The 22,532-nt window shown below is 45.1% G+C and overlaps 2 protein-coding genes across 3 annotated transcripts in view; one reads left to right on the top strand and one right to left on the bottom strand.

Moving 5' to 3' along the window:
- TOR4A (torsin family 4 member A) overlaps positions 1–20,921 on the bottom strand; it is a 54,542-nt gene extending 33,621 nt beyond the window's left edge. Inside the window, exon 1 of one of the 2 annotated variants that reach the window (XM_069747770.1) lies at positions 20,568–20,921. The gene's annotated coding sequence lies outside the window, so the exon portion shown is untranslated. Of the gene's footprint in view, positions 1–18,917; positions 19,119–20,567 lie in introns of those variants that run through there. The other variant, XM_069747769.1, reaches the window with a different exon arrangement.
- Positions 1–22,532, top strand: part of RNF208 (ring finger protein 208) — a 435,087-nt gene that overhangs the window by 111,406 nt on the left and 301,149 nt on the right. The gene's annotated exons all lie outside the window — the stretch shown is intronic.

The raw sequence follows: 22,532 nt of genomic DNA, 5'->3' as shown, positions 1-22,532 counted from the left end.
CTTCATCCCTGGGGGCCGCAGGCCGTGGACCATGTGCAGTGCTGGCTGCGTTACATTGATGACCTGCTCATTATATGGCAGGGGCCCGAGGATGCGTTACATGAATTTATGCAGCAATTAAATAACAACATGCTTAATAAATTGACCTATCAGATGAGTAAGACCGAGGTGAACTTCCTGGACATCAAAATCGAGGTGGATGACCTACGTTATTTACAGACTGATGTCTTCAGGAAGTCTACATCGGTCAACTCTTTGCTGCATGCTAATTCGGGCCACCCAGCTAGTACTATCTCAGCCATCCCGGTGGGTCAACACCTTAGGATGAAGCGGATCTGCTCCTCAGCCATGAAATTTGAGGCCCAAGCATTAGATCTGAACAATAGGTTCAAAGCAAGGGGATACAGTAACAGGAGCATTAAAAGAGGATACTTAAGAGCTAAATACACACCTCGAGACCAATTGCTGTGTCCCAGAGGTGATTCCAGCGATAGAGGGCCCTCTAACCAAGATACGGTGCGCTTCATCTCCACCTTTAATGGTGAATGGGCCACGATGAGAACCTGCCTTCAGAGACATTGGGGCATACTCACCAGTGATCCATTGCTTTCTAAGTGCCTCAGGGAATATCCCTCAATGACTGCCAGGAGGAGCAAAAATTTAAAAGATCAATTGGTATCTAGTCACTATGCTCCCAGATCTAATGGACCTAGCTTTGGCTCACGTGGACCAGTGAGGGGATGTTTCCCGTGTGGAAATTGTATTTCATGCCCCAACATTAGTCGCATTGCGACCTTTGATTCGGTTGATGGTGGAAAAACTCTCACCGTCAATCACCACATAACGTACAACACCACACAAGTTGTCTATTATGCAGTATGTGGTTGTCCGAAAATATATATCGGTCTCACTTCTCGTCGCCTGGGTACACGCATACGAGAACATGTGCGTGACATAATGGCGGCTAAGAATGAAACAGATATGGCTAAACTGAAGACCGTACCACGTCATTTTAGATTATTTCACAATTGTGACCCTAAATCTTTCATGGCACGGGGCATTGACCATGTTCAATGTGGCATTAGAGGTGGCGATGTTAAGCGCATTTTGGCACAACGTGAGTGCCGCTGGATCTCTATGGTGGGCACTATGACACCTAGGGGCCTCAATGAGGCACATGGGTTCTCATCCTTTCTTTGATTTATTATCCTTTGGGTTTAGGTTTTTTTGCTTGTCCCTGCTATGTACCATCAGTGTTTTAATTAGGTTCCTTTGTTTATATTGTAGTGTGTTCATGCTTCTGTCACGCGCATACGATCTTTCGATGCTGAAAGAGGAAAGTATCTGGCCGAAGGGGAACATCTAGTACTTCCAACTACTCTGAAACTGAAGATAGATAATTACTTAAGATGGATCATTATGGCGGCATGATGTAATATTGTAAACAGTATATTTTTTATCTTTTTTTATCTATTTGTTTACATAATTCCTGTACTGGATGTGCAGATTAACATATAAATAGATGAGTAATGTTTCCCCTGTAGCTCAGTATCTCCGTTTGATGTTATTCCCAGCATTGATACATTTCGCGCGTGACTTTAGTAGTTTTAGTCATGTTGTTTTTCTTCCTCTCCCCCTTTTTTTCATTTTTGTTTATTATTTATTTTTGTGTATGTAACTATAATAAAAATTATGTGCATCATCTGATCATATCATATAGAGTAGACACTTAGTTCACTTTATGCACTTATCACTTTAAATAGGCACATCACAAGGCAATTGGTTGTCCTGAAATTTAGATAAATAATATTGCACTTTATTTTCAATACCAATATATGTCACGCAGTATCGTGACACTTTTAAGTATGCACCTTAAAACTTGAAGTATATCAAACACTGGGGGAGCGCTGTATGCCGCTGCCTGTCTCTGTTCCTGACGGCGATCCATTTGTTGTGCGGTGTGGGCGTGGCGCCAACCCACTCACGTGACTGGGATCTGTTCGTCAGGATGGGGGCTGGTTATGCGGTGATGACGCTCTCATATGATTCACGCATGCGCACTACGGAGTTATCGTCACGTCATGTGACCGGACTTGAGCACTATTTATATGCGACCGGGATCCCTAGTTAGCCATGCCCCCTGAGGAAGCGGCAACACGTACACGCGAAACGCGCGTTGGGGTTCATCCAGGAGCCAGACAGGACACTGTGCAAACTATGGGTAATTAACTCTTTACTTGCTAACTAGTTTTTTATACAATGCTGTCCATTTATACTTGATGTGTGGCAGCTATATGGGCATTATTAGGACTACTATGTATATATAACACCTACCTTGATGTTTGTCTGCCACACATATGGGCTATCTGCATCTCTGTATACCTCAATATTATGTATGCATTGTAACTTATTGTGTTTCTGTCGGCTATACCTGGACTTCTTGCACCTGTGGATGCAGTCACATCCTTTTATCTATTTTCTACCATATATGATATGTATGATTTTCAGTGAAAATCTAATAAATATATTTTGCTAGTAGTACTCTTGGCAATTATTTGACTCGTATATCTTTTGTATAGCATTAATGTTGAGTCGCCTCGTATATATTACTTACTGACGCCTATGTATATATACCACCAATTTTTTGCAGGGACAGTGGAGGCTATATTTTTGTGCATCAGCTCTGTAGCTTATTAGGCTGCCTTATAAGGCTCCCTGTTAGCTGCATTGCTGTTTGCACGCTGCTGTGCAAACCAACTGCTTTTTTAAAAGCAAAAATCCTGTTGCTCCTTTCTGCAGTTATCTTGTTTATTTGTCCACACTTTTGTGTGCAGCTGTCCTTTTTATTGCTGCCATACTTTTCCTGAGATCATTGTAGGGAGATTGAAATTGTACTACAGTCGTTGTATTTTTTCATATATCTTCCAGCCACTTTATGCCACTTACATTGTGTTGTTTTATGCACAGGGCCTGAGTTTCGGTTCAGTCTCCCTCCAAAAAAGTGATATTCAATTTCTCACAAAGTGGATATACTGCAGTCCTGTTAGTTTGTAGTATGTCAGCCAGCCACTTTTTGCCACTTAGATTGCGTCGTTATATACACTGGGCCTGAGTTTTGGTTCAGTCTCCCCAAAGAAAAGTGAAATTCAAATTATCACAAAGTGGATATACTTCAGTCCTGTTAGTTAGTAGTATATCAGCCAGCCACTTTTTGCCACTTACATTGTGTTGTTTTATGCACAGGGCCTGAGGTTTGGTTCAGTCTCCCCCCAAAAATAAGTGAGATTCAAATTATCACAAAGTGGATATATTTCAGTCCTGTTAGTTTGTAGTATATCAGCCAGCCACTTTCTGCCACTTACATTGTGTTGTTTTATGCACAGGGCCTGAGGTTTGGTTCAGCCCCCCAAAAAATGAGGAAGTCTGGTGGAAGAGCCCGTGGACGGTGGTTGCCAGCTGGTACTGATGGTGGTGGTGGTGGTGCATCTGGTGGTAGCACAATAGCACCTAAGGCTGGAGGTGTTGAGCCAGCGTCATCGTCTGGCTACACAAGGCCTCGAAGGCTTCCTTATCTGGGAGTAGGAAAACAGCTTTTAAAGCCAGAGCAGCAGGAAAAAGTTTTGGCTTTCCTTGCTGACTCAGCCTCTAGCTCTTTCGCCTACTCTTCAGAAGGTTCCAAATATAAAAGCAGCGAGTCGTCAGTGGATGCTCCCGGTCAGGAACAAGACGTTTCCTTGTGTCCTTCACCCAAACCAAAAGTGAAGGAGGCGTCAGGCGACACTACAAGTTACTCCATGGAGCTCTTTACACATACCGTGGCTGGGTTAGAAAGGGAAATTGTTAACTGCCCATTACAAGATGAATCGGACATGGAGTGCACTGATGCCCAGCCACAGCTAGATTATTATGCTGTTCCATTGACTCAGATCACTACATTGCCCTCACAGTGTACTGAGCCAGAATCTGACCCTGCTGAGACTATGGTGCCCCGTCCCGAACGCTATAGCACCTTACACGGTGACACAGTGGAAGGTGCACAAGACATTGAAGAGGCGGTGATAGATGACCCAGTTGTTGACCCAGATTGGCAGCCATTGGGGGAAGAGGGTGCCGCTGCCAGTAGCTCAGAAGCGGAGGAGGATGATCCGCAGCAGCCATCTACATCGCAATAGCTGTCATCTGGCAGGCCCGTATCATGCCAAAAACGTTTGTCAAAAACAAAAACAGTTTTAGGACAGCGTGGCCATCCGGTGAAAGTAGCACAGCGTGCAATGCCTGAAAAGGTATTCCATAGTAGGAAGAGTGTATTGTGGCAATTTTTTAAACAAGATCCGAATGATCAGTCAAAAGTTATCTGTAAGAAATGCTCAAAGACCTTTAGCAGAGGGAAGAATCTTCAAATTTTAAATACAACGTGCATGCTTAGACAGTTAACCAGCATGCACTTGCAAGCCTGGACTAACTACCAAACGTCCCGTACTGTTGGTGCACCTGCTCAGAATGAAGGTAGTCAGCAACGCTACATTGCTCCCCTCACTATACGGCCACCGGTTAGGACACCACCAGCAGCAAATATGGAGGTATCGTCGCAAGGCAAAAGCAGTCAGAATCACAAGGTTATTGGTAGGAAACACTGTATGTAGGCCAACATCAAGAATACCATCACCAACCCTCTCTCAATCCGCCATGTCCACCACCACCACCGCTAGTTCCACCATATGCAGCTCTCCAGTCCAGCTCACCCTACAAGAGACTCTCGTCAGGAAAAGAAAGTACTCATCCTCTCATCTGCGTACACAGGGTTTGAACGCCCACATTGCTATACTAGTCTCGTTAGAGATTATGCCCTACCGGTTGGTTGAAAGCAAAGCTTTCAAAGACCTGATGGTCTACGCAGTACCACACTATGACTTACCCAGTCGGCACTTCTTTGCGAGAAAAGCCATCCCAGCCCACCACCAGCATGTCAAAGACCGCATTATCCATGCACAGAGGCAGTCAGTCAGTAGAAAGGTGCACCTCACAACAGATGCATGGACCAGTAGGCATGGCCAGGGACGTTGCGTGTCCATCACGGCGCACTGGGTTAATGTGGTGGATGCAGGGTCCACAGGGGACAGCCATAGTGGGACAGTTCTGCCTAGCCCACGGTCTAGGAAACAGTTGGCTGTAGGCGTTCGCCCCCCCCTCCTCTAGAAGCGAAAGCTCGTCCACAGAGCGGTCGCACGACCACTACATCCGCTGCTGCCAGTGTTGCACACGAGGTGTCCCATTATCGAACAGCTAGTGGTAAGCGTCAGCAGGCTGTGTTAGAAATGAAGTGTTTGGGTGACAACAGACACACCGCGGAAGTACTGGCCGAGTACTTGCAGCAACAAACTCAGTCATGGCTGGGCAGTGTACATCTTGAGGCAGGCAAGGTAGTCAGTGATAACGGAAGGAATTTTATGGCTGCCATAGCCCTTTCAGAGCTTAAACACATACCTTACCTGGCTCACACCTTGAACCTGGTGGTGCAGTGCTTCCTCAAAAATTATCCGGAGAAACCAGCCCTGCTCCTGATGGTGCGAAGACTTAGCTCGCACATCCGCCGGTGCCCGTACACTCCAGCCGTATGCTGAACCATCAGCAATCGCTGAATCTTCCCCAGCACCGCCTAATAATCGACGTTGCAACAAGGTGGAACTCCACACTGCACATGGTTCAGAGGCTGTGCGAACAGAGGCGTGCTGTAATTAATTTGTGGGAGGATACACAAACACGGGCAGACAGTTGGATGGCAGACATGGAGTTGTCTGGTGTGCAGTGGTCGAAGCTACAAGACCTCTGTCAAGTCCTTCAGTGTTTTGAGGAATGCACACGGCTGGTAAGTGCAGACGACGCCATCATAAGCATGAGCATCCCACTAATGCGTCTGCTGATGCAAAGTTTGACTCACATTAAGGAGCTGGCGTCTGCAGCCGAGGAGGAGGGAAGCCTTGATGACAGTCAGCCATTGTCTGCTCAGGGAAGAGGAGGAGGATGATGGGGATGAATATTTATGAGAGGAGGATGCTTCTCGGGGCAATACAAACTAGTGGCGTTGCAATGTCAGGTGCAGGGTTTTTGCGGGACACAACTGATGTTGATTTGCAAGAAAGTGCTCCTCAACCCAGCACAAACTGTGAATTGACACCTGGAACATTGGCCCACATGGCTGTGTATGCCTTGCATATCCTTAAAAAGGACCCCCGCATTATCAAAATGATGACCGATGACGTTTACTGGTTGGCCTGCCTCCTGGATCCACGATATAAAGGAAAATTACAAAATATCATGCCACATGAGAACCTTGAGCAAATATCGGCTACCAAACAAGCAACTCTTGTAGACCGTTTGGTTCAGGCATTCCCAGCACACAGCGGCGGTGATGGTTCTCACACGAGCCATAGGGAGCAAAATGGCAGAGGTGTTAGAGGTGCACAAATCCGAAGTGGCGTTGGACACAGAGGGGTTTTATGACCAGTTTGTGGAGTGATTTTGCAATGTCCGCTGACACGACAGGTACTGCTGCATCGATTCAAAGTGACAATAGACGGCATTTGTCCAGTATGGTTCCGAACTACTTTTCCTCCCTTATCGATGATCTCCCTCACAGGTCATTCCCCTTTGATTACTGGGCATCAAAAATAGACACCTGGCCAGAATTGGCAGAATATACATTACAGGAGCTCGCTTGCCCTGCTGCTAGTGTGCTATCAGAAAGAGTCTTCAGTGCTGCTGGTTCATTACTGACTGAAAAAAGGACACGCCTGGCTACCCAGAATGTTGATGATCTAACCTTCATTAAAATGAACCAATCATGGATTTCAAATTATTTTGCCCTACTTTCTCCTGCTGACACGTAGCTTGCCGGAAAAATGTCTTTCTTTTGGCCTCCTGTTACTGACTTCTCCAATTCCTCCATTTGCTGCTGCTGAATTTCCACCATAGGCCATTTTTTTTACCTCCCTAAATGGGCTGACTCCACCCACAGGGCCGTGGTCACCACCTGGCGCAAGCACCCGTGCGAGTGTGGTTTGCCTTGACAGGTGGGTGTGCCACCTCTTGGGCGACGGCACTGGCACAGGGTCCCTCATAGTACAATGAAGTGTCTCTGACGCTGGTGGTGCACAACCAACATCAGACACACCATCGTAATATGTGGGGCCCTGTGCCAGTACCGCTGCCCACGAGAGTGTGTTCCCCCCAGCTCGAACAGTGCTCTACCACTTGCAATACTTACCTCTCCCTGCTCCACCACTGTGTAGTCTGTGCTGCTAAATCATTCAATGGCACTGCCAATACAAATTTGTTGAAATGATAGTTAAAATATACAGGGGCCCTGGCCTCCATTTAGACCAGTTAATACTTTGCGCCTACTAACACTGTCTGCTACTCCGCAGAGGAGCCCACCTCTGTACCTAGCTATGCCACCTGTTTAGTCCCGTTACCAATTTTGAACTGCATTTAGCCTACTTTAGTATTTGGGCCTACTAACTGTGTCTGCCACTCATTACAGTTGTCCTCCACTGAACAAAGCAATGCCGCCTATTTAGTCCTGTTACCAATTTTGAACTGCATTTAGTCTACTTTATTATTTGGGCCTACTAACTGTGTCTGCCACTCATTACAGTTGTGCTCCACTGAACAAAGCAATGCCGCCTGTTTAGTCCTGTTACCAATTTTGAACTGCATTTAGCCTACTTTATTATTTGGGCCTATATCTGTGTTTCCTCCTCATCCTGCCCATTGCCCAGCCACTGCTAGATGAGTCTGCTGGTACATTGACCCAGAGCACTACATTCCCCTTGCACTCTACACAGCCAGAATCTGACCCTGCTGAAAGTCAGGTTCCCCTTCCCGCATACTATACCACCTTACATGGGGGCAAAGAGGAAGGTGCAGATGAAAGTGCAGGTTCCTTCATGAGGTCAGGGGGCATACTCGTTGGCAACGTCACTGGCACAGGGCCCCTTATAGTATGCAAAAGTATCTCTGGCAGTGGGAGGCACCACCTGCCGTCAAACACACCGCCGTACTATGAGGGGCCCTGTGTCAGTGCCAATGAGTGCCCCCCCCACCCTGCTTGCTCAGGATCACAGCACTTGCAAAGTTGAAATACTTACCTCGCCCTGCTCCACCGCCGTAACGTATTCTGCGTTTCCTGGGCCCACGAAAATCTTGAGCCAGCCCTACCCATCCACAACTTTAGCCAAATTATTTAGCCTATTATTATAAAGTAAATTAAGATTGACAAGCTTAAGTAATAAGAATTGATGTGTTTAGCATTAAAATGGGCACTGTAGGTGTTTTCCTATCCTCCACTCACTGCCGACTTTGATTCCCCATTGACTTGCATTGGGTTTCGTGTTTCAATCGGCCCCCGACTTTTCGCAATAATCGGCCGATTTCACCCGACCCGACTTTTGACAAAGTCGGGTTTTGCAAAACCCGACTCGATCCGAAAAAAGTAAAAGTCGCTCAACTCTAGTCATGACACAAAGTGCAGCAACCACCGCAGATGATCTGCTCTATATAACACCCGCTAGCCCGTGATACATTTTCCTGGGAACATCACCCTGACATGTATCCAGCACTCACTTTATTGACTTCTGCAGAATCTTATACATTTCTTACATCTCTGAACTGGAGGAAAACCTGTAGGTCAGGTCCATCCTGTTGCCTGTGTATGCCAGAAAAGTGTGTTGCAATCTTATAACTGTGTAGACATGTCTCTTCCTTATTTTCAGTGGAGCAATATGTTTTTAACGACAACTATTCTGCCTGTAATTATTCTAGTCATTGTGTCAGTATGTCAGTGCTACTATAGTGCTCCTGTTATAGTGCCAGCCACAGCCCATAGCATACTGCCAGCCATAGAGCCCACATCATAGTGTTGGCCACAGCACCCATATATTAGTGCCGGCCACAGAGCAAGGTTTAAAGAGGTATTTCCTTATTATAAATCGATAGCATATCTCTAAAATATGCCATCACTGTATAGTCGGTGTAGATGCGACCTCGGGGACTACCACCAGTGCTGAAGGGGCTGCATCACTGCTTTATGGTTTTTCCTGCGCAGCGACGCTCACTAAGGCCGGTTTCACACGTCAGTGGCTCCGGTACGTGAGGTGACAGTTTCCTCACGTACCGGAGACACTGACTCACGTAGACACATTAAAATCAATGTGTCTCTGCACATGTCAGCGTGTTTTCTCGGACCGTGTGTCCGTTTGAAAAACACGGAGACATGTCAGTGTTTGTGGGAGCACATGTATCACACGGACCCATTAAAGTCAATGGGTCCATGTAAACACGTACCGCACACGGATGCTGTCCGTGTGCCGTCCGTGTGCCGACTGGGTACCACACGCACCGTTCAGGAGACAAAGCTAGAGTTAAGCGCTGTCCCTTGCTTTGGGTGCTGAATTCACCCATAGGGGTGGAGCCGCATATCTATCACTGTAATGAGCGGCACCATGTGACCGCTCATACAGGACATGCAGCGACGCTGAGAGGAAGCATCGAGGGAGCTGGGTAAGTATTTTAATGCCAGTGGGCGGGCGCACAGGGGGAGGGAGGCGGGAGCCGACCGGGAACTTTATTTTAAACACACACACAAAAAAACCCCAGATTTTTCATTCCTTCTCTCCAGCGAACGCTGCTGGGAAGAAGGAATTAATTCTGGATTCAGCACCCAAAGCAGGGGACAGCGCTTAACTCTAGCGCTGTCTCCTGAACGGTGTGTGTGATACCCAGTCGGCACACGGCTGCCGCACGTGTGCCACACTGATGTGCCACTTGAGCACACGGATAACTCTGGTACCGATTTTTCCGGTACCGGAATTATCTGGACGTGTGGGACAGGCCGAGTGCTGGCTGCAGTTCTCTGCATAATGTCAATGCTGTAGCTTCTTAAAACTCAACACTGGAAGAGATCCTGATGTGTGATCGTTCGGATCATAAAGTGAAGGCTTACTCTAGCCAGGGAGTCCACGTCATCATGCCGTATACCAGTGCATGCGCGCTCAATAATAGCGCCCTTCTATAACCTGTCTGTTGAACTCTCAGTTGCAGGCTGCAGATTGAGTCGTCCGAGATTCCTGAAGCTATGTGCACACGTTGCGGATTAGCCTTAGGAATTTCTGGTGCGGATTCTGCCTCTCCTAGCAGAAAATGCATCTGTGAATTTGTCGTGTTTTTTGTGCGGTTCCGCTGCGTTTTTTGTGCATTTTTGCTGCGGTTTTCTTGCGGATTTGCTGCGTTTTTTACTCCTGCGGTTTTCTATAATGGAATGGGTACAAAAACGCTGCAGATTCACAAAAAAGAAGTGACATACTACTTCTTTTAAACCGCAGCGTTTCTGCAGCGGACTTTCCGCAAAGTGTGCACAGCATTTTTTTTTCTCATTGATTTACATTGTACTGTAAATCAATTGCGGATCTGCAGCGTTTCTGCACCTCAAAAAAAGCTGCGGATCCGCAGAGAATCCGCAACGTGTGCACATACCCTGAAGTGAGATTGTTCTGACGGGATAGTATAACTCTTGTCAAACTCTGCTGGTTTATGACCACATGGAAGTTGAGCTAAACTTGTAAATCAGCTGAGAGGAGCTCAGAAGAAGGAAGATAAGAGTTATAGACTCTCCGTTCCCAAAGACAGTGTTAACACACAGGCCGTAGAAGGGAAACTGTGCAAAATGTAATGAGACTCAACTGCAAAAATTACTTTTAACCATAAATAAACACATGTATGGAAAAAATGGAACCACGAAGGTGCTTATATCTTTTTAGGGATCAGCTCATTTTTCGGCACACCATTAAAATGACAGAAAAGAAGTTCTCTGCCCATAGTGTTTTGCTGATGTTATCTTAGCATCTTCCTGTGATACATCACTTTTTTGGCTTAGGAAGGGAGCCTATATGACAACCCTCCATCTACAGTGGTGTGACCAGACCTGTGGTTAACCCCGTCACTTCCTGCATTACTGTAACTGCTCACTAGAAAAGGATTGTTGTAAGGCTCTCACTAATTGATGAGGGTCGGCGTATACGCCCAACGTTGCCATCAATCCACTCACCCGCAGGAGGGATCTAGATACTGTGACATACTTGTCCTGGGAGGGCATTGTTCTGCAGACTACATCACCTTCACTTCCCTCTTCCCCTTATCGTTCACTCCATGTTCATGTCACTTGTCCTACTCTTTAACATCATATGTGTCCATTTCCATTTACAAAGTGAATACAGGATACATAGATATGAAAGAAATAGAGGGATAGAGAGTCAGATGGATATAAGGTAGATATTAGATACCAGAGATTTCATAGATAATAATAATAATAATAATCTTTATTTTTATATAGTGCTAACATATTCCGCAGCGCTTTACAGGTTGCACACATCATCGCTGTCCCCATTGGGGCTCACAATCTAAATTCCCTATCAGTATGTCTTTAGAATGTGGGAGGAAACCGGAGAACCCGGAGGAAACCCACGCAAACACGGAGAGAACATACAAACTCTTTGCAGATGTTGTCCTTGGTGGGATTTGAACCCAGGACTCCAGCGCTGCAAGGCTGCTGTGCTAACCACTGCGCCACGGTGCTGCCCATTGCAAAGCGCAACCCCGGGGTATTCTGTGTCCACAGTCCCTGTGGGACACAGTGGCCAATCATTGATGCCCTTAATCCGGGCCTCCGTTTCGCCAGCTACCTGGCAGGTACAATTACAGAATATTTTATATATCTGTTAGAGTAGATAGATACAAGTTTAAAAGGTCACTTCTGTATTACAAGGGAACACACTTGAAACTAACATGGCTATGAAAGTTGAGCTTCTCATTGGGCAGTGTCACAGCGAGCACAATGGAAAATTATCATGAAAGACCCAACTGTGGTGGCAGGCAGCAATGAGCACGATAAGATTGTACGGATCTTGTAGCCCTCTGCGGCAGTAAACATCAGGCTCTTCGCTTCCTCCTGCTTATCTGAATCATTTCTATCTAGCACTGTCTGGCCAGAGATCTGAGGAGGGGAGATTGGCGCATAGATCAGTGCTGGGGCCTGGTTTAGCTCCTCGTACCTATCGCTAACAGCCTCCCAGCCTGAGCCAGACATTAGTAAAGCTGAGCTATGCACGCAGACATCACCAGTTCCCCCCAAATCTCCAGTATTAAGCTTCCATTTAACTATCGCATTAACGAGTTTTTCTGGCACTGGGATTCAAGCGGTGCTAATGACTTTGCTTTGCCAGATGTCTGCCAGGATGTGTGCACCATCAGCAGGTATCGTGCATCTGTCCTAGACGTTACCTAATCGGTACCCAGACGCTTCTGCTCTGTGCCAGTCGTTACACTGGCAGCTCATTCATTATAGAATCCAATTCAAAGTACTTGTTCTCACCCACAAAGCTATCCACAGTCAGTGCGGCTCCCCCATACATCTCCTCCCTCATTTCTGTCTATTGGCCTAACCGACCGCTGCGCTCTGCAAATGACTTTCGACTAACCTCTGCACTAATCCGTACCTCCCACTCCCGACTCCAAGACTTCTCCCGTGCTGCGCCAATCCTCTGGAATGCTCTACCCCAAGATATTAGGACCATTCACAATTTGTATAGTTTTAGGCGCTCCCTCAAAATGCATTTGTTCAGAGCGGCCTATCACATTCACTAATCTAAGTAATTTTATGTTTGTGTGTGTGTGTAGCCCATTCACTATCCCCATCTATCCCCCATCCCCTGAAGATGACTGGACCATCACTGTAAATACATCATTGTAAATACTCACCTGTGCTTTGTATCTCCCCCACCTCATTGTAGATTGTAAGCTCTCACGAGCAGGGTCGTCTTATTGTGCTTTAAGTATTGTATTGTTAACGTTGTTACTTATGACTGTTGTGTTTGAAACTGTTAAACTGTAAAGTGCTGCGGAATATGTAGGCGCTGTGTAAAGATTATTATTATTATTATTATTACCTGACGATAATGCTTACCTCCCAATACTGATCTGACCAACAATGGAGAAAACCTTTATGTGTACCCGTAATCAGTCCACACAAAACTTCTTTCCACCACTGCACTGGCATTGCTCTCTAGCAACAGACTAGTCGAATTCTAGCACTCTGGCATGCAGAGGGTTAACCGTAGGCTGTACTTTCTGTTTTTGAGGATTTGGGGTAGATGTGTAGCAGCAAGACAACATACACATAACCAAAACAGCACAGAAGGAAAAGGGGATGCATTTAGAGACTGTTTACTTATTAGAAAGATGAGGATCTTGCACAGGAGAACTGCGAAAATTCAGACATCTGCAATTGTAAGGTTCGCATACAGATTAGAAAAGAAATATCATTTTAATTCAGTGGGCTCATCAGACCATCTATTGTGTATTGTGGTGTCTCCCCTAACAGGTTTTGTGGGGGGACATAAGGATCGGATGGTTGGAATCCAATCACCTGATCCTTTTGTTTGTCAGGTAGCAGCACTCAGGAGCCTGTATGGGGGAGGCAGGAGAGGGGGCTGCTTTCATTGCATCTTCTGGGTCTGACCATTTGTGTGGCTCTGAGACATTTTAAAGAGTGCCAATAGACCCCTCAACCCCTCTTCTTGTCAGATGAGAAGAGGATGGATAAGGCTACTTTCACACTTGCGTCAGTACAGGGCCGTCGCAAACCGTCGGCCCGACGTACCGACGGACAGTGTGTTAAATTTAGCACAACGTGGGCAGCGGATGCAGTTGTACAACGCATCCGCTGCCCATTGCGATGAGCGGGGAGGAGGGGGCGGAGTTTCGGCCGCGCATGTGCCGTCGAAAATGGCGGACACGACGCTCAAAAAAATTTTACATTGAACGTTTTTTGTGCGTCGCGTCCGCCAAAAGCACGACGCATCCGTTGCACGACAGATGCGACATGTGGCCATACGTCGCAATGCGTTGGCAATACAAGTCTATGGAGAAAAAACGCATCCTGCGGGCACATTTGGAGGATGCGGTTTTTCACCAAAACGACGCATTGCGACGTACAGCAAACAACGCAAGTGTGAAAGTAGCCTCACCTACGTGCATGGAAGGAAGGATTGCAGGACCTCATAGTCTTTTCTTCTTTTCAATAGGAATCTCGTATGCATGTAATAAAGCAAATATTTATCAACCTAAACATACCCATATCATAGTAACATAGTAACATAGTAACATAGTTAGTAAGGCCGAAAAAAGACATTTGTCCATCCAGTTCAGCCTATATTCCATCATAATAAATCCCCAGATCTACGTCCTTCTACAGAACCTAATTGTATGATACAATATTGTTCTGCTCCAGGAAGACATCCAGGCCTCTCTTGAACCCCTCGACTGAGTTCGCCATCACCACCTCCTCAGGCAAGCAATTCCAGATTCTCACTGCCCTAACAGTAAAGAATCCTCTTCTATGTTGGTGGAAAAACCTTCTCTCCTCCAGACGCAAAGAATGCCCCCTTGTGCCCGTCACCTTCCTTGGTATAAACAGATCCTCAGCGAGATATTTGTATTGTCCCCTTATATACTTATACATGGTTATTAGATCGCCCCTCAGTCGTCTTTTTTCTAGACTAAATAATCCTAATTTCGCTAATCTATCTGGGTATTGTAGTTCTCCCATCCCCTTTATTAATTTTGTTGCCCTCCTTTGTACTCTCTCTAGTTCCATTATATCCTTCCTGAGCACCGGTGCCCAAAACTGGACACAGTACTCCATGTGCGGTCTAACTAGGGATTTGTACAGAGGCAGTATAATGCTCTCATCATGTGTATCCAGACCTCTTTTAATGCACCCCATGATCCTGTTTGCCTTGGCAGCTGCTGCCTGGCACTGGCTGCTCCAGGTAAGTTTATCATTAACTAGGATCCCCAAGTCCTTCTCCCTGTCAGATTTACCCAGTGGTTTCCCATTCAGTGTGTAATGGTGACATTGATTCCTTCTTCACATGTGTATAACCTTACATTTATCATTGTTAAACCTCATCTGCCACCTTTCAGCCCAAGTTTCCAACTTATCCAGATCCATCTGTAGCAGAATACTATCTTCTCTTGTATTAACTGCTTTACATAGTTTTGTATCATCTGCAAATATCGATATTTTACTGTGTAAACCTTCTACCAGATCATTAATGAATATGTTGAAGAGAACAGGTCCCAATACTGACCCCTGCGGTACCCCACTGGTCACAGCGACCCAGTTAGAGACTATACCATTTATAACCACCCTCTGCTTTCTATCACTAAGCCAGTTACTAACCCATTTACACACAATTTCCCCCAGACCAAGCATTCTCATTTTGTGTACCAACCTCTTGTGCGGCACGGTATCAAACGCTTTGGAAAAATCGAGATATACCACGTCCAATGACTCACCGTGGTCCAGCCTATAGCTTACCTCTTCATAAAAACTGATTAGATTGGTTGGACAGGAGCGATTTCTCATAAACCCATGCTGATATGGAGTTAAACAGTTATTCTCATTGAGATAATCCAGAATAACATCCCTCAGAAACCCTTCAAATATTTTACCAACAATAGAGGTTAGACTTAGTATAATTTCCAGGTTCACTTTTAAAGCCCTTTTTGAATATTGGCACCACATTTGCTATGCGCCAATCCTGCGGAACAGACCCTGTCGCTATAGAGTCCCTAAAAATAAGAAATAATGGTTTATCTATTACATTACTTAGTTCTCTTAGTACTCGTGGGTGTATGCCATCCGGACCCGGAGATTTATCTATTTTAATCTTATTTAGCCGGTTTCGCACCTCTTCTTGGGTTAGATTGGTGACCCTTAATATAGGGTTTTCATTGTTTCTTGGGATTTCACCTAGCATTTCATTTTCCACCGTGAATACCGTGGAGAAGAAGGTGTTTAATATGTTAGCTTTTTCCTCGTCATCTACAACCATTCTTTCCTCACTATTTTTTAAGGGGCCTACATTTTCAGTTTTTATTCTTTTACTATTGATATAGTTGAAGAACAGTTTGGGATTAGTTTTACTCTCCTTAGCAATGTGCTTCTCTGTTTCCTTTTTGGCAGCTTTAATTAGTTTTTTAGATAAAGTATTTTTCTCCCTATAGTTTTTTAGAGCTTCAATGGTGCCATCCTGCTTTAGTAGTGCAAATGCTTTCTTTTTACTGTTAATTGCCTGTCTTACTTCTTTGTTTAGCCACATTGGGTTTTTCCTATTTCTAGTCCTTTTATTCCCACAAGGTATAAACCGCTTACACTGCCTATTTAGGATGTTCTTAAACATTTCCCATTTATTATCTGTATTCTCATTTCTGAGGATATTGTCCCAGTCTACCAGATTAAGGGCATCTCTAAGCTGGTCAAACTTTGCCTTCCTAAAGTTCAGTGTTTTTGTGACTCCCTGACAAGTCCCCCTAGTGAAAGACAGGGGTCAACCATGACAATGAAATATCTATAATCTTGTCTGATATGAAAGGGTTTATCACTATTTTATTTTTACTTTAAAAATGAGCCTATAGTAGTCTAGGCATATAATAAAAGGCAGATAGCTATCGGACCCCTGCATCCTTGCCCTCGCTGCACATTTTTTTCTTTCCTCCCTGTTCTCGTGGGGAACATCATGAGACCACTGCAGCTAGTCCAAGGCCATTGATTGGCTGCAGCTGTGACATTCATTCTGGGACAGAAGAAATCTAGGAGTCTGTCTCTTCCAGCTCTGGAAAGACAATCTCTGGGTCACATACCATCCCCCCTCAGAAGAAAGAGTGGAGGAGAATGACTTGTGATCTAGGCAGCAGGGGCGAGGGATGCAGGGGTCCAGCAGGTAAGCAGTGCTGTGGAGTCCGAGTCTGAGTCCATTCTGGAGGAGTTGGAATTGGTATAAAATGGACCGACTCCTAAAATATATAGTAAATTGGGTGCAGTAGTACAATGCAGTAGTACAATGCAGGACTTGCTGTACATTTTTTTTCATAAGAATTTGTAGAGTTATTAAATGTCCAATAAATGTCTGTTCTTTTCCTGATCTAAGGATCTGGGCTTTTAGACGAGATGAATCTGTGCTGCACTGTAAAGGCTCAGTAGTGACCAGTGCTGTGGAGTCGTAGATGAGATGAATCTGTGCTGCACTGTACAGGCTCAGTAGTGACCAGTGCTGTGGAGTCGTAGAGGAGATGAATCTGTGCTGCACTTTATGTACATGCTCAGTGCTCAGTAGTGATCAGTGCTGTGGAGTCGTAGATGAGATGAATCTGTGATGCACTTTATGTAAAGGCTCAGTAGTGACCAGTGCTGTGGAGTGGTAGATGAGATGAATCTGTGCTGCACTTTATGTACAGGCTCAGTAGTGACCAGTGCTGTGGAGTCGTAGATGAGATGAATCTGTGCTGCACTTTATGTACAGGCTCAGTAGTGACCAGTGCTGTGGAGTCGTAGATGAGATGAATCTGTGCTGCACTTTATGTACAGGCTCAGTAGTGACCAGTGCTGTGGAATCGTAGATGAGATGAATCTGTGCTGCACTTTATGTATAGGCTCAGTAGAGACCAGTACTGTGGAGTCGTGGATGAGATGAATCTGTGCTGCACTTTATGTAAAGGCTCAGTAGTGACCAGTGCTGTGGAGTCGTAGATGAGATGAATCTGGGCTGCACTGTACAGGCTCAGTAGAGACCAGTGCTGTGGAGTTGTAGATGAGATGAATCTGTGCTGCACTTTATGTAAAGGCTCAGTAGTGACCAGTGCTGGGGAGTGTGAGAAATTGCAGAGTCAGAGGTTTGGCTTACTGACTTCACAGCCCTGCAGGTAAGTATCCATACTTTTTCATTTGGTCATCTCTGCTTCTCTTCAGACTAAAGTAGTTGTTCTGCTTCTTAGGGACCGATGGTTGTCTATACCCAACTAGAAGAACAGGCTCATCCAACTTCAGTCTAATATTTATGGGTTGCTTTTATATTCTATATTTTCGCTTTCATGTGGAGTTTTCCATTTCATTAATGTCTCAACATAACAACTTGTCCACCAAAACAAAGAAGAAAGTGAAAACCTGCCGCTGACCCTAAAGACACAGACAAGGTACTAATCAGCCAAACCAAGCAAAAGTTATTCAGGGTCAGACTGGGTGGCGGCGGGCATTCACACTCAATTTTCTGATGAGTCAAGTACTTTAGACTTTTCAGAATTGCAGCATTATTCAGGAAACCGGTCAAGATTTTTTTTTTTGTTGTTGTAAGTGTACAAATTCAGAGCCCAAAGCAAAATCTGGACCAGAGGCCCCAACCATTATAATTCTACAGTCCTCAGGACCATCAGGCACCAGACTGCAATTTCTGTACCCCTAATACATCAGAACAGGACCAACACCCTATCCGACCAAATCTTCCACAATCGCCCAAGACCTTGGCCTTGCTGACCTCAATCGACTGTTCTTTAGGAGACCTTTCCCATCAGAATTTTGTCACTGTTTTTTCCTGATACTGATTGTTAAGGACCTGCACTTTACCAACTTGGGCTCTTAAGGATACATTGACGACTACATAACAGCCCACATGCATCCTAAGAACTAACAGGGCATACCCGTCCTCTAAATAACTTCAGTGATCAGAAAACAGAAATACTTTAGCTCTGAGCACTAACAATTTTGTCAGTCTTGATGATAGAGCCGTGCTCGCTCTGCTCTGCTGCATGTGTTTCTGCTCGGAGCAGTTACAATGTGCAGGGTGATGGCTGCCACAATGTAAACTGTTTGCATGTGGCGTGAATATAGAGCATTGTAGTGCACACCAGTCAGACGAGGGGGTTCCTACCAACAGTGGCTGACAAAACACGTACCGACATATTGTACGACTTAATATAGAACATTCTTGTGCATTGTTATATCCCGGCATCGCCCAGCTGGTACATACCTGTGCCCACCTCACACCCTCCTGCCCGCCTGGCACTGCTGCTCTCTGCCTGGGCTCATCCTGGTCTGAGCTCTGGAGGGAGGCACTGATACCAGCGAGAACTAAGCAAAATTCACCTCCCCCAGACACAGCTCACACTCAACTTCTGCAAATACTGGGAAGAAGCTAGTGAAATCCATCCCAGCCCTCAGGAATGTCCGCCTCTCCAGAGGCTATAAGCTGGGATTCTTCAAAGAAAGTGCTTGATCCTCAGGTGTGTGCATGTAAAGCCAGGCAAAAGAAAAATACTGCGCCCCTTTACATATTCAGGCATCGTGTTTTATAGCATCTCTATTACCAGGAAAGGTGGGTGACAAGTGGTATGGCTGCTGACTGTGTACATTCCCTATACATTTTCAGTGGAGAGCAGCATATTCCTCATTAGATCATGTAACAGGCTGAACCTGAGCCTTCCCGACTGTTCCAGTGAAAAGTTATCTGTCTGATTATCAGATGAACTCGGATGACGTCCATTTTATGTATGTGGGGCACTAAATGCTAAGATACAGGTTGTGGGAATAAGAGCATTATGCTGCAAGCTTCCTTTAAAGGGAACCTGTTGGTGCGTTTTTACATATAGAAGTAGTGGTATGTCTGTTTAGGTATTTCTCCCCAAATAATATTTATGCCTTCTTTATAGAGATCTGATGTACTAGTCATGAAAAATCTAACATAGAAGTCCTATGCAAATCACACTGGAAGTTCACTGGGGGAGTGTCCGTACACTTGGACTGCTTATTTCAAGTGCATTGACACCCCAGTCGACTCCCCGTCTGATTTACATATGACTTAGGATTATTCATGACTGGCACATCGTATCGCTATAAAGAAATTTATAATTATTATTGGGGAGAACCTATACAGCCATAGCACTACATCCATATGTAAAAGCATGCTCAACGGACTCCTGCCGATCCTGACAACTGGGCCCTGAAATGCCTACTCTCCATTCATTGTCTACGGGACTGCCAGAGACATTACATTCATCACTCTCCAGCAGTCCCATAGACAGTGAATGAGTAGTGGTGCTCTCTTTTAACGGGGCCCTGTTCTTGAGATCGGTGGGGGTCACAGCGGTCAGACTCTTACAAACCAGAAAGCTATCACCTATCCTGTTAGGATTCACTGACAGCAAACTAATACCTTCACTATGATGAGGAATTAAGACGTGCAAGAGGGAATTCTTACCCCACCTATAAGCTGTTGTGCACTGGTCAATATGGGGTACCAAATCTAGTAAGAGGCCCATGCCTCCTCATGTATTGAGGGCCCTTTGCCCTTCTGTCAGTGGCACTATAATTTACCACAGTTTTTTTTATTATCCATTTAAATCAGTGGCAAGGGAAGAGCAAACCAGAAAAAAGTTGTGAGTTCTGGAGCAAAATTGTATTGTATTGTAAATACATGTTACAGATTCTACAGAACTGAGAGTGATAGATCAGTCCAGGTGGAGAAAGAAGCGGATTTCTCTGATTAGACATATTACAAAGTTGCTAAGTATTTTATATACTATAGATTCATGAAATAAGAATTAAAATAAGACATTTAATTTATGCAAATAATTCCAAGCTTCATGATCCTTCAAGGGAAATGTTGCAGTGTATGAGTTACCTGTAAACTAGATGAACCAGAGTTTATTGCTACCTCTGGCCACGATGCCACCGAGCGGGAGAAGACACACCAGGCACGACATTTGCAAATTTCCTGCATTGTGTAATGAGCTGAATGGTGTGGAGGATAAAGGTTAGAAAGCCTCACATGGCAGATCCACTGCGAACCGCACCAGTAGCCAAAGTCATAGTAGATAACCGGGTGAAAGGTGAAAACCAGCACTGCAGACATTACAGGTTGTCACCTAGAGAAGACAAATCTCCCTAGTTGTGCAGGAGCTGAGGTTATAGGTTTTCAGGAGGCTGGGAAAGTTGGGTGTGTGGCCACCTCTGTAATGGACACCGTGGGACTGTTGACCCCATATGAGGCAATGTGATCGCCTGTCTGGCACAAGCCTATCAACTTCTGCGTTTTGGGTGTTTACAGAACATTCATTAACTATAGACCCCACCCAACAGCAATCATATTCTGCAGCATCCTCTGCGAGCCTCACGTTCTATAAACATCTGTCTACTTCTGTATAAACACGCCTAATGGGGCCAATAAACAGCCCAGCTCTCTTCTCCTTTCACCGCTGCACTAGGCGGGTGCTAAGCATACCAGTACCCTGGATTTAATGCAGTGTTCAGGTTCACATATAGAGTTTACCATGATGTTGCCCCAAAATCATGCCTGCATATAAGTGCTGGAGTTATGGGATGTTGTGAAATTGCAAACGCACTAGAACTTCAAGCATACACCTTCCCTGAGACCGCCTACAGTACCAGTCATAAAGTTTGGACACCCCTGTTCATGCAGATTTTTTTTTTTTTGTTCCTATTGGATTGTGCACATTGTAAATTCAGACTGAAGGCAGTAAAACCACATATGAAGGAACATTTGTGGAAACAAGGAGTGACAGATTTACACCCCCTCTTGGCAGCTTCATCAGGTCCTCATCTGGACTGGCTTTCAGCAGCCCTGAAGGAGTTCTCCAGAAGAGTTTGCACTTGTTGCTGCTTTGTCTTCACTCTGATTCCAACTCATCCTAAACCATATCATCTGATGCAGCCTCCATTCCTCTTCTTCTTGGTCACATGACACTTATATAGCCTGGAAGTATTTTGGGTCATTGTCCTGTTGCAAAACAAATGGTGGTCCCACTAATAGCAAACCAGATGGGATGGTGGTCGCTGCAGAACGCTGTGGTAGCCATGCAGGAGAAGTGCCTTGAATTTGGATAAATCACCAACAGTATAACCAGCAGAGCCTTTCACACTGTTAGACCCACCTCTTACAAAGACACAGCGATTGGTACCAAAAATCACAAACATTGTCTCCTCAGACCTCTGTACAGGTATCTGTTGATCTCACATCCAGCACTTGTGTCGTTTGGTTCACTCAAGTCTCTTATTATTTGTGTTTCTCAGTAGTGGCTTCTTTGCAGCAATTCGACCATAAAGGCCGCTTCTCGTATTCTCTGGACAGCTTATGTTGAGATACAGTGGGGCAAAAAAGTATTTAGTCAGTCAGCAATAGTGCAAGTTCCACCACTTAAAAAGATGAGAGGCGTCTGTAATTTACATCATAGGTAGACCTCAACTATGGGAGACAAACTGAGAAAAAAAATCCAGAAAATCACATTGTCTGTTTTTTTTTATCATTTTTTTGCATATTATGGTGGAAAATAAGTATTTGGTCAGAAACAAACAATCAAGATTTCTGTCTCTCACAGACCTGTAACTTCTTCTTTAAGAGTCTCCTCTTTCCTCCACTCATTACCTGTAGTAATGGCACCTGTTTAAACTTGTTATCAGTATAAAAAGACACCTGTGCACACCCTCAAACAGGCTGACTCCAAACTCCACTATGGTGAAGACCAAAGAGCTGTCAAAGGACACCAGAAACAGAATTGTAGCCCTGCACCAGGCTGGGAAGACTGAATCTGCAATAGCCAACCAGCTTGGAGTGAAGAAATCAACAGTG

The sequence above is a fragment of the Ranitomeya imitator genome, chromosome 2 (assembly GCF_032444005.1).
Source record: "Ranitomeya imitator isolate aRanImi1 chromosome 2, aRanImi1.pri, whole genome shotgun sequence".
NCBI lineage: Eukaryota > Metazoa > Chordata > Amphibia > Anura > Dendrobatidae > Ranitomeya > Ranitomeya imitator.
This window is presented reverse-complemented; position numbering and strand designations above follow the sequence as displayed.